This window comes from Euprymna scolopes, chromosome 42 (genome assembly GCF_053919585.1).
Source record: "Euprymna scolopes isolate OS-2025 chromosome 42, ASM5391958v1, whole genome shotgun sequence".
In the NCBI taxonomy this organism is placed as follows: Eukaryota; Metazoa; Mollusca; class Cephalopoda; order Sepiida; family Sepiolidae; genus Euprymna; species Euprymna scolopes.
Genome location: NC_136523.1, coordinates 5,664,500 through 5,685,027, shown reverse-complemented (window position 1 = coordinate 5,685,027; position 20,528 = coordinate 5,664,500).

The window sequence follows — 20,528 nt, the reverse complement described above, 5'->3', positions numbered from 1 at the left end:
TAATTTCATCAAGAATTTTTCATAAGTTTTGGTTTCGGTTTCGATTATAACTGATGGCATTCTAGTAATCTAATTCTTTTATAAATAATTTTATCAAAAATTCTTCATAAGTTTTGATTTCGGTTTCGATTATGGCTGAAGGAACTCTGTATATATATATATATATATATATATATATATATATATATGTGGGTGTGTGCATATAACTACTTATATACTTACATAAATTTATATACGAAAGTATATATTTATGCGTAAACTTTAAGTATTTACTTCAAAAGTGCTCAATACGTAGGTAGAGCTAGTTAGTAAGTTATAAAATGTATATGGCGATTAAGCTACATTGAATATTCCGCATTTAATCCACTCTAGGACTCTACAGGCTTACTTATATATATATATATATATATATATATATATATACATATATATATACATACATATATATATACATATATATATGTATATATATATGTGTATATATGTCTATATATATATATCTATCTATATGTATATACATATATATATGTATATATATATGTATATGTATGTTTATATATATGTATATGTATATATATATGTATATATATAAATATATATTATATATATAAATAAAAACTTATGAAATATATATATACATATATATACATATATATAAAAACTTATGAAATATATATATATATATATATATATATATATATATATATATATATATGTGTGTGTGTGTGTGTGTGTGTGTGTGTTTTTGTTTTTTTCGTAAGTTTTTATTTTGGTTTCGATTCAAGCTAATCCACCCAAGTCATATGGACATATTTTTTTTGTTTTTTTTTTTGTTTTTTGTTTTTTGTAAATCTCAACTTTATAATATAGGAGACTACCCGTGACCCGTTGGGTCAGTATGTTATATTCGCTATGGAATTAATGTACGAGCGTGACACGTGTGACGTAAAGAAAACAGTTCTTTGTGACATAACAGAAACATTTCTATGAAAGTATATTAAAATGAAAAAAGAATATAGATAGATTTTTATGAGTCGTTCTGTTTATAATTGTTTATTTGGGAAAAGAAAAAACTTACAGTCATTGAATTATAAGTGGTTTGCCATACTTATAGATAAATGTGCACTGAACAGATACCATAATACTTAAAGTTAAATTCAAATTTTGATATCTCTTTTATGTTAAACACAAAAAAAAAAAATAATAATTGGGAAGCTGAAACGTACACAGCAAAACAATACGTTTTATTGTCGCGTTGACTATTTAGTATAATATATATCATATATATGAAACAGATCGAAAAAATACGTTATTTGTAATCACGTTTTGCGCTTGCTTTCCATATCTTGAAGTTTATCAATAAATTTAAGGTATTCGCTTTTCTAAGAACGTCCGTCTGTTTTAACGAAACTGGTCCAGCGATTTGTGTTTATTTGTTTACGCTGTTATGGGTTTATGGTTATGTATGCATGCGCAACGGGAGGTGGTAAACCGGATATTGGGTTACAATACCCGTTACAAGGTCATTTGAGTTTTATAATTATACAGATAAAAATCGATAGAACATTAACTCTATAATAATATATACGAAATCTGCAAGAATAAAAATATTATATTACTAACTAACTATCCGGAACAATACGAGACGTATTTTAAAGACTTCGGTTTGACATGAGTTTTCAACCCGTTATTTCACATACTGTAATACAAACAGGTCCACCGGTTCGTGCAAATATACATGCGTGCATAAAATCTTATCGTGTTTGATTTTTTTTTTTTAGTTTGTTTTTGTTTTTTGTTGCCGACATGTTTTGTTAAGATCACAATTTACACCCGTGCCTTCTAGTCTATCATCTGGGCAAACAATTAGCTCGAAGTCACTGGGTGATTTACAAACATTTTAGTTCCTTTGAAAGCACAACCGGCTGATAAGACATTAGCGAGATCCAAGAACAATAGTTATCTCCCTTTAATCTCGACTCTTTAATAGTTTTTTGTTTTGTTTTTTGTTTTGTCTTTTTAAATTTCCTTTGTTTTTTTCATTTAGTTTGTTGTTTATTTTAACGTTTATGTTTTTATATGGAAGTATACTGATACGGTAATATTTAAGTTTTTTTTATCCGCGTACAAGAGTGCCCATGAAAAGCTTTGTCCACTGCTCGCTTCAATGTAAACTTAAAAACGTATAAAATAAGAATACTTGATACTTCATTTTATTTGCTTGAGTAATGAGCATTATTAATATTAACATTAATAATAACTGGAAGATATGATGCAGTAGTTCTTAACACATGTAGAATTCTTAACACATATAGAGGAAGGGAGATTTTTGATGGGGAAAGGACACATAATACTTGGAAGGGTTATACAAGAGTTCGTTATAAGATGATGATAAAATACTCGCTACAAATATTAAGTATTTGTAGAAGCAACATTTTGGTTCCGAGTACATCCATAGTTTTCACACACACACACACACACACACACACACACACACACACACACACACACATACTCGCGCTCAAATAAACGAACCTTTATTCATTTCAATTTTTCCTAGCGAATTTTGCAAAGGAATTTGTTTTGTCAGCAACGGCACAATTTAAAATACGCCCACACACTTTTCTCAAAGCAACAAAAGTAAAAATAACATATTTTGGCGGACGTAGTTGGAAGCACCATCACGTGGCACAAACAACCAATGAGAATTTCCAAAAGCCAAAATATCAACAGGAGCTATCGCGTTTTGGAGCCGGTTTGGATCTATAAAAAGGGCATTTTGCGCCAAAACGAGTCAGTCGACCACAAGTCAGCATGCTGTAACATCATCATTGACTCTGTCCGCGTGGACGTTAAACGCGTGCACACTCGATAATTAATTCCTCGACATGGAGATGGACCTTGTACCCTAATGGATCTTTCACCCTTTTCTATCTCTCCGCTAAAATAAGCGAGGGACTTTTATATTGTTTAATTCTTCCTTAAAAAGAACTGTTTCCTTCATTACATAAAAAAAAACGTTTAATTACCTCAGTCACCATTCACAAAGAAAATAACCCTGTCTGTTCTGTTAATTTATTTACAATACTTTAAAATAATCTCATTATTTTCACATAGGACTTTAACCTTCTAAACTAATTAATTCCACGAAGGACTTTCATCTAACATTTTAATCATAATGACTCCGAAAGAACTTTCACCGATCGCACCTTTGTTTATTCACCTTATTGTTTTTGTTTTTAAAAAAAATGCGGTGCATTTACATCAGAAGGTGTCGTTTTGTTTCATTTTTTTTATTATTATTATTTTGTTTGGGGGAAAGAATTTGAATTTTACTTAAGCTTCAGCACCTCCGCAAGGTGGTTACACTACCGTTCAAACGGTCCCCACAAAGTGGTGACACCGCCGTTCTAAAGGCCCCCACAACACATTTACCTTTCACGTTGATGGAAACACGACACGAAGACCACAGTTAGAAACATATTAGATGATATCTTTATTTCTCAACGGGCCGATTGGTGATGTCAGGACTTCAAACCTTTTCGACTACATGATCTACTCTTCTCACTTCGCTTCTGAGGCACTCTCCTCTCGATCTCTCTTGATTCTCTCTCTGACTCTCACTTAGTGTTTATAACGCCAGAAGTGTGGTTTCAAACGTGACTACTTTCACGTGGATTTACAGATGTTTGTCCAAACACACATTTGACAAAAAAATAATCCTCAATTCCTAACCTATTTTTAAACAATATTTTTAATCCGCATTGTCCATTCTTTTTTTTTCACCATTATAGTTAAAGTTGTTTCAGTGTGAATCTATTCGATACATCCATGCAGTGTTGTAATCTCTTTTCTCTCTTTTATCTTCTATTTCTATCTATCTGCTTCTATTCTTCTATCTCCCTTCTATCTTCTTTTTATTCTTCTATCTATCTATCTTCTTTCTTCTATTCTATTCGATCTTTTATCTTCTATCTTCTATCTATCTATTCTATCTATCTTTTCTTCTATTCTATCGTCTTTCTTTCTATCTGTATATTCTATTCATCTTCTTATTCTATCTTCTTCTTCTAGTCTATCTACTTCTTCTATTTTCTATTCTATCTATCTTCTATCTATTCTCTCTTCTTCTATCTTCCTCTATTTATCTTCTTATTTCTTCTTCTATCTTCTTCTATCTTTCTATCTTTCTATCTATCTATCTTCTTCTTCTATCTTCTATCTTCTATCTATCTTCTATATAAATAAAATGAACTCATTTTTCCCGTGTGAGTTTCACCTTAAAAGGATTAAAAATCACGACATTACTTTCAAATGTAATGTTTCCACACTTCAGCACAGAATCTTAGGTGTGTTAAGGGACTACTACCCTTACAGTTCCTTGATATTCGTACATTTCTATATTTTTTCCGGTGAGAGTTCACTGCCACAATCGGTTAGAATCAATAGAAGTGGTAAAATCTTTTCTCTCTATTCGATTCATACTCCGCCCGTTTCCACTTAACACCGCTGCGGAGAATATACGAGGAAGACCGGTTTGAGTTCTTAGTTGCTTCAAAAATATGGATTGGCGCTTTTCCGTCGTGTGAAACGCGACTTTACATTACAGTTATTCTGTGGGTTACTTGTGCTTTTTTATAAATTTCTTCTTATTTTTTTCTTCCCTTTAGATGTTTTCTCTTTTTGTAGGGGGTGTGGGTTGCGCTTCGAAGGATTACTTAAACGAAACGAACTAACATTGGATTCCAGTTTATACAGGAAACTTTAATAGTCAGCCGCCAGCGTTCTTCAAATCTGTCACTGATTAGTCGCTTTAATATTTTATTTATTGTCTTTATACTTCTATTATGTTTGCACTGATTTCATGCATTATACTTGGGGGGGGGCAGCTGACTTCCTATTTTCGGATTAGTTAATTATTTTTATTATTTATTTCTATACATTGCATTTCTGAGAGTTTCATTAGCACAATTACTACTACGCTATCAATATTGGAATAAGACGAAATTCAAATTGGTTAACAGAGACAGCAAAGAAAACAATACAAAAAAAAAAAAGAAACGAAAAGAAACCAAAACAAACCAACATTACAAAAAACAAAACCACAGTCAGTTTTCAGGTTTTATTTATTTATTTTTTTTTTCTTTTTCATTTAAACAAAGAAAAATAAATAAATAAAATCTAATAAACCTATTTTCATTATACACGGTAAATTTCATTTTTTGGACTTTTGTTTTTCCATTACAAAAATAGATTAAACTAAACATGTTTGCATTTAGTTAATTTTGTTTTTATTTTTTTACGCATCATATATTAGCTAAACCAGGGCGGGAGGGGGTATCTATGAATATAAAAGATAAAATGTATGTGTGTGTATGTGTGTGTGTGTGTGGTCATTTACCCTAAATTCGGCCTCCTCCTGCTACTACGACAATGAGGTCATGTTTGACCTAGAAAACGTTCACGTTAGTTTCAAGGGTTAATCCTGTCCGTTTTCGATTGTATGTGTCTGTAACGTAGAGGTAACGTATCAGGCATATTTTTTTCCGCCTTAGCCTCCATGCTTCGGGTTCAAGCCTGTCTTCCTACCTTAACCTTTTTCCCTCTTTTACACCTTTTTCCACATCTTTCTTTTACATTTGTTCGCGGTTTTGCTTTGTTTTGGTTTTTCCAATTTTTTGTAACATCGTGTTTTTTTATAATATTAAAACAGGCTACCCCCCCCCTTTACTACATACACACCGCCAAACACCCGGGCAACGCCGGGTACCCCCGCTAGTAGTAATATAAAATCTTTTCCTAATTTATGGCGGTTGAATCGTGCAGTTTTTCCTACGAACACTAAAAAGCAGATGGCTCTTATTTTGTCTCCTCTTTGTTGGAATTCGCTTTCCCCCTCATTTGTGAATGCAAGTAAGTTTCACAAGAAGGTATTTGCCCTGTAAACATATTGTGACTACTAATCCAACTTTCTTCACTAAACAACAGAAATCACGCAAAGGACAACAACAGTATCACCGACTCGTATGTGACTAGATTTAACGGAACATTTCCTGTCCGCGTATAGCTTAGTGTCAATCATAACGTGTGTATCGACGTTTCTTATTTGAACATCCTTTAGCTGGGGTCTAACTATGCGATGTACTCTGGGTTTTTGTTTTTTTCTTTTTCAGTATTAACTCCTAATAAGGCATATTGCAACTGAAGCGAGAGTTATAGTTATAGCAACAACCTATGTGGGGAGCAAAGCATCATAATCTTTGTACACGTTACATCTAAATTTCTTCGTAGTGATTGGGCTCAAGAAAGAGGGAAGAGCGAGGGAATTCCAAAGGCAAGCGTTCCATTGAAAGAAATTATCGAAGTAGAACATCTATAGTGGAATAGGGAAGTTATTCCTACGAACACTAAAGAATAAATGATTCTATATGCTACTCTCTTTCTTTCTCTGTTTCGTTGTAATTCGCCTTCTTTGTCACTTCTAAACACAAGTTAGTTTTCACAGGAACGTGTTAACTCAAAGTATTTCAACCAATGAAAATCGCTTCAACCCCCAAAAGTAACACGTGTATGTGAAAGTAATAAGCCAATGTCAACTAGAAATTCCTGTACCACCGAGTAAACAGAATTATTAAGTCGATCGCAGTACTGAAGGACCTCAATAGCGTATGCTAACTACTAAGCAAACTCTCTCTATTGAACATAAGTTTACATAAAGGAATATTTATTGAAAATAATTTTTACATGTTTTAGCAATTACTGACTTTCATAGTTGTCGTCATTTCGCCACGTTTTGGCCAAATAATCTTCTGGTTGGCTTTGGGTATGATTGAAACTGTTATCTTCAGACAATGCTCACCTGGAACTGTAGAGATTCAACGTCCACTGCGCCACGGGCCTGAGAATACAGTTGGAGATTCAATATTCCTATCCCCTCGTGGTTAACAACTTGAAGAAGGCCAGAGGAATAGTTGGTCGAAACGTCGTTAAACAACAACTATAAAAAGAAAAGGATAATAGTCCACAAATAAATAAATAAATAAAATATAAAAATGTCGCGTTATAAAATTTCGTTTGCCTCAATTCCTTGTATATACAAAACTCTGTTTATGTTTTTAGTTAGCACTTGCTAACTGGTGACCCTTCTATTCTTTTTGCTTTTTATTTATTTCCATTTTTCTATGCATGCACACGTGCTTGTATACATCTTTCATTTTCTCTCTTTGCTAAAACATGACTTTCATACACGAATTGTATTAAATATGTATATGTTTTTTTCTGGCAATGTACAATGATTATTGTCGTACAAATAGCCGTATAGACAACTCTATATAATTCTTCCAAGATCCAGAGATTCCAACAATGAATGGGGTTTGATTTTGCTGCTAGATGAGTCGTTCGGGGGGATTTACTTTGTGTGGGGAGGTACATATACAATAAGTTCGTCGGGGTACATTCCGTGGAAATATTAGTACAACAAGTAGAAACCCGTAAAATTTGTTGACCCTCGTGCAAAAAAATAATAACATCAAAAATTGAAAGAATTTAATTTCAATTAAAACCAATGTCATCTATTTAATTATCGAGTCGAAATTAATAAAATATCTAAAAATTACGAAAAATGATGAGTAGAAAATTAATAATTAATGAAAATAACTTTCGAAGGAATTGCAAGTTTAAGTTACATTTCAAAAATCAAAATGGCAGATCAATGGATGGTGAAATCGTAAAAGTACTTGGTTTATTTGACGTGTTACTAATTGCTATATAGCAATTAAGTAGATAAATTACTTTTTGTTAAATTTCTTATCGTAGTAGATAGCATTGGTTTTTTAGTTGAAATTCATTTTTCGACTCTCGATTTTCGCTATTATTCCGAAAAAGTACCGGTTTACTTTCCTAAATCTAAAGGTTGTTAAAAATTCTTTGGATTTTTTTTTTTTGTTTTGTTTCGTGGGGGCGGGGGTCAGAAAACAAAAATAAATTTTATCTAAGTGAACTAAAATCACGTCATGTACGAGAATCACGCAAACGAGGCAAAGGCATGAAACGGCGTTGTTGACGAGATAAGATATATTAGAATAACACTTGCTTCGGAATATGATCAAGAACTAAACCAAAACACACATTACGGCTAAAAAATACAAAGATAAATCCGCGAAAGAACTACTTTATTTTTATGAGATAATATACAAAACTTTTTTTTTTTTTTTTTTTTTTTGTATATTTCGATGTTCTTGTTTTAATACACAATGGCTGAATTCGGTGATAACGAATGAACGACGCGTGTTATTTTTGGGTGCATGTTTCGTGACTTACGCGTCTTTTAGTTTTACAAGCAGATTTAAATATGAGTTTTTAGCTGTTAATAATATTTACGAACGAGTGATGATGGCGTTAGACACCGATAAGCCCTATCGAATTTAGGCCACCACCTTTTGGTTAAGTATAAGTTCTTTTTTCGTCGTATCCTCCCGCTGATTTCTTTCTTTCTTTCTTTTTCTTCTTCTTCTTGTTCTTCTTTCCCGATACCGTCGTACTGTTTTAAATTATGGTATTTTTTTCTTCTTTGTTTTTTTCCACGCCTTCTTCTTACTCTTTCTCCATATCTCCTACGCCTTCTTCTTACTCTTTTTCCATATCTCCTACTCCTTTTCTATCTCTCCTTCTTTTTTCTTCTTCCCACCTCCTCCTCCTTTTTTCTTATTCTCCCAACTACCCCTCTCCCTTCTTCTTCTTCTTCTTCTTCATCTTCTTCTTCTCCTCCTATACCGTCGTATTGTTTTAAATTATGGTATTTCTTTCTTCTTTTCTTTCTTCTTTTCTTTCTTCTTATTCTTTTGTTTTTCACGTCTCCTCCTCCTTCTTTTTCATACCTTATCTTCCTTTTTCTTCGTCTTACCTCTTCATTCCTTTTTCTTCTCCTCCTCCTCTTCCTTCTTCTTCTTCCTTTTCTTCTTAAGGTTTCATTTCAAATTTAAATCTTTAATACCTAACTACTACCGAAAATAATAATAAAATATTCTTCCAGATTTTAACGTGAAAATAATAATAAAATATTCTTCCAGATTTTAACGTGACAGATTAGGGAATATACTATTTAAAAATTAAACATGGCTGACTAAGAAAATACTATTTCAAACTTTAGATAGAAACAACCATTTATAGAAATACGTAGACGCATTTTTTTTACATTTACATTTTCATTAAGTTTAGAATAATTCAAGATAAAATAAGATGAATTCACAGATAATCGTTTGGAAACTATTAGCCGAAATATTTAGCAACATTTGACAAGGTATGGAACCATTTGATGTAAGGTGCTAAAAACATTACTAGAAGCTCAACAGTAAGTGTTAGAAAGATTTAAATGCGCGTGTAAATGGTGACAAAATACGCTGTCTATAGATCTTGTGTACATATTGGGACACAGATAACGGTGACTCAAAACAGGGGATAACGACGATGATAACAATACTGAGAAAGAGACATTTATCACAGAGCTGAGAGAGATGCGAATTCATTATTGAAGGAATGTGTAACACAGTTTTTGTTAACATAGAGGAGGGGCACATTCCTCAAGGGAGGGAGGGAGTTATACAATGTTCAATTATAGATGATGATAGTCAAAAGACATTTACCTTTTAGTACTAATGACAACACTAAGACCAACAGTTACAAAATATGGATGGCGATTTTTATTCATAAACCGGTCGATTTATGAATCCGGAATTCAAGCTTGTATGGCTACATGGGCTACTCTCCTCCCCCATCGCCTCTAAGGGGATCAGCCCCACTAAGTCGTTGTCCGATTTTCATCTGTAACTGTGACTGTGATTCTCTGATTCTCTCCTCCTAACATCGAACCCCATCTCAATATATTGAGAACCTCCTTTGTTTTTGACGTCAGAAGTGTGCTGTTAAACATGATTTCACGTGGATTTTAAATATGTCTGTCCAAACACACTTTTGGCAAACAAAGAATTCCCAATTTTAATTGTTCAATATATAACCTATTTTTTAATCATTATTTATAAACTTGCATTGCCCATTCTTTTAACTGACATATTTAATATCTAGTTATTTTTAAAAGAATCAACAATTGACTGCATTCCGAGGATTTCAATTAGTCATTATCTTGTAACACTTGCCTACAGGGTTCGATTCCTGCCTTTTCCTAATATCATTTGTTAACATATCTAGTTTTGTTTTCTTACTTACCAAAGCCTGTCTCTTTTCATAACATTTAATGGGTATATCACTGCAGTATATATGTTTTACTTAGTGGCATAGTAGTATTCGAATTTACATACAAACAGTTAAAGCTTAAAAGTGAAATGGTAAATAAACAAGTATATTTGTAATTAAGAAAATGACAATTGTTTAAATTTTAAGAAAATTAAATAAATATAATTAAGAAAATTAACATTTAAAATGAAAACAAAATTCCAAAGAATAAAATGAAAAATAAAAGTAAAATATATATTTAAAAAAGGAGTGTAAAGAGAGAGGTGGGAGTAATGTTGTTATTGCACTATATTTTTAATGTTTTAAATTTCAATTTATGTAAGGAGCGAAAATGATTACTTCACTATTAAAAATTTAGTCAACGGTAAGTATTAGACAGATTTAAACGTAGAAAATAGCAATCCTTATCCCTTTGTCAGAAACGCTCGCTCATCGACTAAATGATAACGTAAGGAAAGCAAGAGTAATGAGGTTACCGAATGTAAACTCACGATCCATGTTCTTCTCTTCGAATATGCATATGTTTCATTTAATAGTACAGATCATATTTTTCTTTCTTTTAAAAATAACTTCATCACTTACTAAGATTTGAAAGCAACTCGAGGATAAGAGTTAATGAATTTCCGGTAGTCTGTGAAGCAATAGCGAAACGACCGGCAGTTGTCGAGGTTGGGTAGAATTTGATTATTTAAAGGGGCAGCCTAACAAGAACTTGTTTACATCGGACTTGAAGACGTCCTTGTTGAAGTTGGCTTTTAAACAGGCCATCCAGTACAGGGTACCACATGAGGACACCTCTAGGAAAGAAGCTTTGTTCATGGAATTTATGTTTACTGTAACTTTTTCTGAAAGTTGTACGAATGTGGTAGTTAAGAAAAGAGTTCTCAACGTAAGAAAAGGAGAAGTAATACGAATAATAAATCCTCATCTCAAAAATTAATAAACGTAAAAATTCCCAAATTCAACAAGTAAGAAGATTACATCGGAGGAAACGTTATGAAAATAACATTCAAAATGAGGAGAGTAATCCGCAGTATCTAAGCAATTCGAACAATAAATCATCATTTCAAGATTTCAGCATACGTAAAGACCAGTTCATAAGTCTCAAGTCAAAGTGTCGACTACTTTCAACAATGTAAAAAATATTTCCTTCGGGCCGGCTATGAATCTCATTTGAGATAATTTAGTAAGGTTGATTTGCTTGTAAACAAGGCGACTATGTGGGGTCCCCCTCCACGAATGTATTTGCGACTATGCGGGGTCCCCCTCCACGAATGAACACTTTACGTTCACCATGACTAATGTTTGTGCAGTTTTTTTTTTAAACACTAAGCCGTGGTTATTGAGAAAAGTGCGTAAAAAAAACCCAACGTAAGTTAATTACTAGATAAAATCTCTCCTTTGTGGTGAAGACCCATATATATATATATATATATATATATATATATATATATATATATATATATATATATATATATAATATATATATATATACATATACAATAGCAAACAGTTAATAAAACATGTTAAAAACACTTTGAAAAAGAGTTAAAAACATATTTAATCTGAAAAGGAAACACTTGATAAGTAGATAGTCCTGTTATTATATATATATATATATATATATATATATATATATATGTATGTATGTATATATGTATATATATATGTATATATATGTATATATATGTATACATATCTGTATATGTATATATATGTATATATATGTATGTATATATGTACATATGTATATATGTGTGTATATATATATGTATGTATATATATATATATATATATATATATATATATATATATAGAGAGAGAGAGAGAGAGATGTTATTTGTTTATGTTTTTGCGATACGTTTTGAATTAATTCAATTATTTACGAAATATATATACCAAGTTAAATGTATTCAAGAGTGATAATTAATTAATTTAACAATGTTATTAAAAGTTCCCAATAAAAGAGGAACAAGATATATTTTTACTAATACAAACAAATTTACATGGTCGCGATACTGGAGATGCTAATGTTTCGGACAAATAGTCAGTTAAAACAAGAAGTCCTCGTCAGACGATTCACATTTGCGCACTGGTTTCTTCTAGTAACTATTTATTAAGGCTGCTGACAAAGACCACTTATTCGAAACATTAGCGTGTCCATTGTCACCGCCATGTAAATTTCTTTACACACACACACACACACACACACACACACACACACACACACACACACACATGTATATATGTGCGTGTGTGTGTGTGTAATTACATAGTACATGTGTGTATGTGTGTGTGCGTGTGTAGGTACAAATGTCGTTCCAAAAGTAAAGCTTCTTTGTTAACTAAAAAGCCTGAAAAACTATGAAGGCCGTAGTACAATTAAAGCGAGCGAACTTTTGTGCTCAAGAATTTATTTTTAAATTCATTTATTTTTATTTAAATTTTTTTCTTTATAGTCACAACCATTCTCAACGCACGTTTGTCTGGAATTCAATGATGAATATCTCTGCTTCTGGTGCACGTCCGTGACAAGGGTTGCTTTCATAGAGGTTTACACTGTCAATATCTGCAGTATAGAAATGAAAGGTCAAGGTAAATGATGGATAAGTTCAGTGATCATAAAAATTCAATTTGCAATTTGCTCTGATTCATTATGGCGGAAAAAATTAATATTACCTTTGAACCCCCCATTTAAATATATAAGTAAATATATATATATATATATATATATATATATATCCCTTGGGTCGATCAGTAGAACTGCTGACTGTCAACGCGATGGTTCTAGGTTAAATCCTCAGCTTGAGAGACGTGCTAGTCTAGCGGCACTGATGAGTTGTGATACAACGAAACATGACTATATATATATATATATATATATATATAATGAATATATACATATATATATAAAAATCTTTATGACTATATATATATTTATGACTATATATATATAATTTTTATATGTATATATATATATATATATATATATATGTTCACTATTCCTAAATTCATATATGAAAGCAGTATAGTTACATTTCAAGATCCAAATATTTATTTTACATGCAAAAGACCTACTCCAGCATGCTAAAATTTCGGTACATTTTTTATAGATCCGTTTCGTTATGTAGAAACAAACGGTTAATATTATGTCAATACTGTCTCTTTAATTCTTGAAGCATTATATTGTCATGTATTTTTTTCTGTCTAAGCAAAGCATTTACAATTTTTATAAAAAGTATATAATCAGGAAAATAGATAGTATTGACATAATAATTTGCTGTCTGTTTTTACATAACAAAACGGATCCGTTAAACATGTACCGAAATTTTAACATGCTGAAGAAGTATTTTGCATGAAATTTAAATATTTGTATCTTGGAATGTAACAATACTGTTATTCTTTTATGTGTGCTCTGTTGTTAGATTTGATATACATTGAGCTTTTAAACAAAAAAGTGTTAGGATGTACAAAGCGTAAAATATATTTAATTTTTTTTTTACCAAAACAAAATATATGTGTGCGTGTATGTGTATGTGTGTATGTGCGTGTATGTGTGTATGTGTGTGTGTGTATGTGCGTGTATGTGTGTATGTGTGTATGTGTATGTGTGTGTATGTGCGTGTATGTGTATGTGCGTGTATGTGTGTGTATGTGTGTATGTGTATGTGTGTGTATGTGCGTGTATGTGTGTATGTGTATGTGCGTGTATGTGCGTGTATGTGAATGTGTGTGTATGTGTGTGTATGTGTCTGTATGTGTCTGTATGTGTGTATGTGTATGTGTGTATGTGCATGTGTGTAGAAAATTCATTCATAAACTGATATCGATCATTCTAGATTTAGGAACAAAATGGATAACTGTATTTGTCGAAATGTAGGGCATATTTGGTTATATAGACATATATGTGTGTGGGTGAAATGTTTCCTTTTGTCTTTTAATGGAACAAAATTTATACGATAAGAGCTCGATTATTATTAACTCACAACAATTGAGAATGTATAACGAAAACATGCTTCATTCCAATTACAAATATTTTATTCATTTTACTGACCTCTTTTCAAAGCAAAAAAAACAAAAAACAAAAAAAACTTCCGTACATGTTTGTCAGCATTTCCTTATGAATGAAAGCATTTTTATTGAAATGTAGCCTAATATTGTTTTTATATGTTTTTTTTTTTCAGAATAGAAATTTAAATAAAAAATAAAGTTCAGATTTTTTTCCTTGACCAATGGATTTTCGATGTAGTCTCATCTCCTCAAACATGAATTAGATCTAATATTTGCTAATTATTTCTCCTCTGAGAAGATGAGCCTCCATCAAACATACATGGGTTAAGGAAAAAAGACCTGAACTGTATTCTTTATTCAAACAATAAATTTCTACTCTGAAAATTGATGCTTTTATGAATGAAACTTAAACAAAAACTGTATATATATATATATATATATATATATATATATATATATATATATATATATATGTGTGTGTGTGTGTGTGTGTGTGTGTGTGTGTTGGTGTGTGTGTGTGTGTGCGTGTGTGTGTGTGTGCGTGCGCGCGCGCGTGTGAGTGTGTGAACACAAAATGTTTCCTAATTTCTAAAATGGCGTGTTGGTCAGCCGGATAGCAAGACTAGAAAAAAAAGGGCCGGGAAAATAAATTAATTGACCCTTAAAAGTGACCACGGGTCACTAATGTGGCGCCAGTATCATCTTCGGCCGATCCTTGTAGTCAGATCGTTATCGGCTTTTCGGAAATTATGATTAATTACAGCCGGAGTTTCGAATATCGTCGGACCCCGGCAAAAGGCATATCAAATGATACACGACATTGTTATCGGAAAAAGGCAGATCTGTGAAAATTCCACGAGTAATTAAAGGAAATAGCTTTTACGTTTTTCTTCGTCGAAGGGGACATCCGAAGTTGGGCGGGAATATTATAGCGCCTTATTTATAAGAAACGCTAGGTAAAGCATCCTATATGTATATATCATAGGTGCGTTCAATAAGTATCCAGACTTTTTGTACAGGCATTAAAAATTGTCGTAGACTCTTGCACAGTCAGTATGTTATTTCTGTACATCTTATGAAATGACTGACCAATTTTTATGTTTGTAGGTTCAAATGAGTAACTACAGCATGAGTTAGAAAACTAATTATGTTTTCTAAACGAAAGCCTGATTGTCACAACTGCTGAATTACGAAAATACAATGTGGACGTGAAGACACTTTAAAAGAACTACATGCAATGCAATTCCGTTTTAAACTTTAAAAAAATACCAGAGAAACGTGTGGAATACTTCAGAATGCTTTTGGACCATCTTGCATTAATCTAGATCAGCTTTTTGAGTGGTATAAGAGATTCAAGGAAGGCAGGTAGTCTGTGATGTTGATGAGACGTGTGGGTATAGTAAGAAAGTCAGAAAACCAGACTTGATTAGCCAAATAAAGAATTTCATGGATAAGGATCGTCGTGTGTCTTTAGAGACTATAAGTTCACGGTTTGATGTCAGTGTGGGAACTGTACACAATTATTCCCGGAAGGTTTTCGCGATGATACCCGACACTCCATTCTTGTCACAGACTATTTTAATAGGATCGGTATTAAACCAATATTTCACTCTTCCTATAGTCCAGACCTTGCTCCCTGTGACTTTTTGTTATTCCCTAAGCTCAAGGAAAATCTCAGAGGCTGGTGTTATAGGACAATTGAGGAGACGCAAGAGGCAGTGACGAGGGTCTTTGACACGCCAACACCAGATGACTTTTATCGAGCCTTCCAGAAGTTGTTGGAACGACACAAGTGCATTGCAGCAGAAAAATATTACTTCTTAAGGCTACTCGATTTTCATGTGTGTACCATCAATAAAAGTGTCCATACGAAGAGAGTCTCGTGCACATTGAGCCAGTAATGCTTCTGTGTTATAGTACGACTCTACCTTTTACTGTGCACTTTCTTACAATGCTTAATTTTATTTATAACTAGCGTGGGTACCCGGCGTTGCCCGAGTGTTTGTTTCCGGGACGGGGGGGAGTTTTAAAAAATGTTATGGTAGGTAAGTAGGAAGGATCAAACCCGGAGTCATGAGTAAAAGTAGGAAAATAAAGTGTGAAAAAAAAAAAAACCATCTGCAACGTTAACAGTTCGGCCACCAAGAAAAGTCCATTCCAGTTGTTTAGGAAAAAAAAAAAAAGAACGACTACGGTAGGTCGGCGCGAACGTGAAAATATTGTGTGAATTGTCCAGCACGCTAACCACTACGCCACAGAGCACTGCAGTTTAGTTTAGTGATTTTAAATAACTTGATATGAAAGAACTACGAAGCCAAACCGGTGTTCTCTTCTCAACTGTTCCTTATGAACGATCCCCAAACGGTGTTAAGTGGTGGCAGGGGGAGAAGGAATTTATTAAAGAGAAAATATTTTACCACTTCCATTGATCTTAACCGATTTTGGCCGTGACTTCTCAGCAGAAAAAGTATAGAAATCTAAGATTATCGAGGAATTTGAGAAATAATAAGCCTATAACACACCTCAGATATTGTTCTGCCGTTTGTGCATATTATATTTGCATGAAATATCTTGATTTTTAATCCTATTAAGGTCAAAATCACACGGGAAAAAATGAGTTCATTTTATTTATATAGAGAAGAGAAGAGAAGAAGAGAAGAGAAGAAGAAGAAGAAGAAGAAAAAGAAGAAGAAGAGACAAGTAATCATAGACAAATACTTTTTTCTAGAATAATTTATATCGAATCATATTGCATTCTTTTGAATATGATGTAGCGATCTACAAGCCAATCTGACAAAACAGGATCAATATTGATTTTGTAAGCAGAAAATAATAGCTGTCAAAGAAATATTAAATGGACTAATTTTACTTTATTTTTAGATCATAAAATTTGCAAAAGTTATAAATTTACATTATTTTTGCTCCTTTCTTTTCATCCCATTGACCATAAAGTAGATTTTATCGCAACCTCTGGAAATCAACCTCCGGATTGAATTTAAAAATAAACATAAGGAAAATTATTGGTGTTCTTGTTACAGGGCTTTGTTATAATTTTTTTTTTCTAATTTATTGATGTCCCGAGTGAAAGAAGCCTCCACGCATAAATGAAACACTCGAATGCAACGTTTATATGACTATCAACCTTTTGTAAACCCGACGAGCAGCAAAGTTCCACCGCTTCAATGCCTAAATTCCAGAATATTTTCTAATTTTATAGCTTCTTTCCTCGGAACGCTTGCTTTTGAAATCCCCTCCCCGTTCCCTGTTTTCTCGACTCTACCTGAATTTAAATGTAAGTTAAGATTGAAACAATGTCAGTTAATTGATTGAATTCAATTGCAGCCCACTATTCTTCAAAAACCTTTCTACACCAAAAGAACGATGTGTGCCAGTCCAAACCATAAGTTCGTTAGCAACATTGAAAGTTTAACATGTGGGAGATAGTTCAACCGCACTCTGTTAAAATAATAAATTAATCAATTGCTCAACATTTTTAATAGCGTTGGAAATTTAATATTCTAAAACTTTCTAACAACTATAAAATCCTCCCAACCTAGCAAAAATATATGATCGGGGGAAGCATGTATTTAGGAGGATAACAACAATCGCATTGTTAAAGATTTCTATTACGTAACAAATTATTTTTCATAGATCGCCCCCAGACAAGGCAGGAAGCCATTTGATGCAAGGCACTAAAAAGAACGTAAGATGATTAACCGATAGACAGCAGATGGTTATTGCCTTTAGTTTTTAATACATTAGGGTTACGAAAAACGGTTAACGGGAAGATAGTTTTATAATTTTTCAGTTCTTGGAAAGAAGCTACTGGAATAGGAAGCTGTATTACAATGAAAGCGAATTGATGACCATCAGTAGACCGACGAGTCAAACGAGCTGAAATAAAGAAAGCAAAAATAGAAGGGGCACTTTTGATAAACATGCGCAAGAAAAGAAGTTATAAAGGAGACTGCGACTAGCAAAGTAATATATGTAAGGGAGAGGTCAAAGAAGAACGTTTCAAGGTATATGATTTGAATTAAAATAAAATAAACACTAGTGCAACTGTGACTCAACGGTTAGCAGGTAACGGATAATGGATACGTCTCGATTATTTTGTTACGAAATAACACCTGTAGCTTGGTTGCACAGAGGAATTAACATATTGTTTTTTATTGATTTTGCTCCAGACAAGGCATGAAGCCACTTGTCTTGAGGAGCTGAAAAATTTAAGATAACTAATTTAAAGACAGATGATACCTATTGTATTTAATCATAAAAAATAAGGTTATAGGTAGGAGGGAAACAGTCAGCAGAAAGAGGGTTCTATAATCCTGCAGTTATTTGCAATAACATACTGGAATATAATGAATAATGTAAGGAGGTATTTGAACAACGAATCGATGATGATTAGTATGTCACTGAGTTAACAGATCTAGAATATAAATTTGAAGGGACAGATCCGATAATTCTGATGAACGCATGCCATAATAGAAGTTATAGAGGTGCAAGAAGGGTGTTTTATAGATATATAATACGGTATGAGTTTTCGAACGAAATCTAGAAAAAAAACAGTAAATTGTGTGGCTGTGACCCAACGGATAAGGGGTAGCAGGTATGTCTAAGCTATTTTGTATGAAACGCGCACCTGTGGCTTCGTTGCACGGACTACCTGATTTGATGCAATTTTGACAGATATACACGACGCACGATTAAGAGTGAAATGTTAGCAAATTTTCAGTTGCTTTCATTAAAGACGAAACACTCAACTATAATGACAGCGGATTGGTCTAATCCGTCAGCGGTGATGGCAGATGCCGGGGTGATGAACAAGAAAGCCACCCCAAACCAGATCCACCCGGAAAATCAAAGTAGCTACCCGGAAGATATTTCGGCAGTTCTTAGAGAAACAATGACAATTTACAAGCTTGAAGTATTTATAAAAAACATCAAACGAAATTAACGGCCAAGGGTCAAAACTGGACTGACATATTCACTGGTTAAGAATAAGGTTATCCGGTGCATGTATGACTTACGTAAATTTAACGCAGTTTTTTTTTTTTAATTTTCTTCTCAGGTTGTTCAACGTGACATCTTTGGGTTCATTTATTCCCAAGGGATGACACCAAACAATCTTGGACAGACTTGGGAAAACTGTATTGCCTTACCTTGCCCTAAAATTCTTAATGACCTATTAATTAATTTAGACATGAAATTTGTGCATACAAATATATAAACATATACTCAGATATAACTTCATACAAATATAGAAACATATACACAGATATAACTTCATACAAATATAGAAACATATACGTAATAACTTCATACAAATATATAAGCATATATACAGATATAATTTCATACAAATATATAAACATATACACAATAATAGCTTCATACAAATATATAAACATATACACGATAATAACTTCATACAAATATATAAAGATATACACAATAATAACTTCATACAAATATAGAAACATATACGTAATAACTTCATACAAATATATAAACATATATACAGATATAACTTCATACAAATATATAAACATATACACAATAACAGCTTCATACAAATATATAAACATATACACGATAATAACTTCATACAAATATATAAAGATATACACAATAATAACTTCATACAAATATATAAGCATATACGCAATAATAGCTTCATACAAATATATAAACATATACACGATAATAACTTCATACAAATATATAAACATATACACAGATATAACTTCATACAAATATATAAGCATATACGCAATAATAGCTTCATACAAATATATAAACATATACACGATAATAACTTCATACAAATATATAAACATATACACAGATATAACTTCATACAAATATATAAGCATATACGCAATAATAGCTTCATACAAATATATAAACATATACACGATAATAACTTCATCCAAATATATAAACATATACACAATAATAACTTCATACAAATATATAAACATATACGCAATAATAAATTTATACAAATATATAAACATATACACAAATATAACTTCATACAAATATATAAAGATAAACACAATAATAACTTCATACAAATATATAAAGATATACACAATAATATCTTCATACAAATATATGAACATACTCTGACCGGAAAGAAGATATTTGATTGGTAATTAACTTGTTTTTAACGGCATTTTTAATGGCATTTTAATGGTTTTTTCATTGCACTTTTTAATAGCTCTTTTAATAGCACTTTTTGGTGGCACTTGTTAATGACA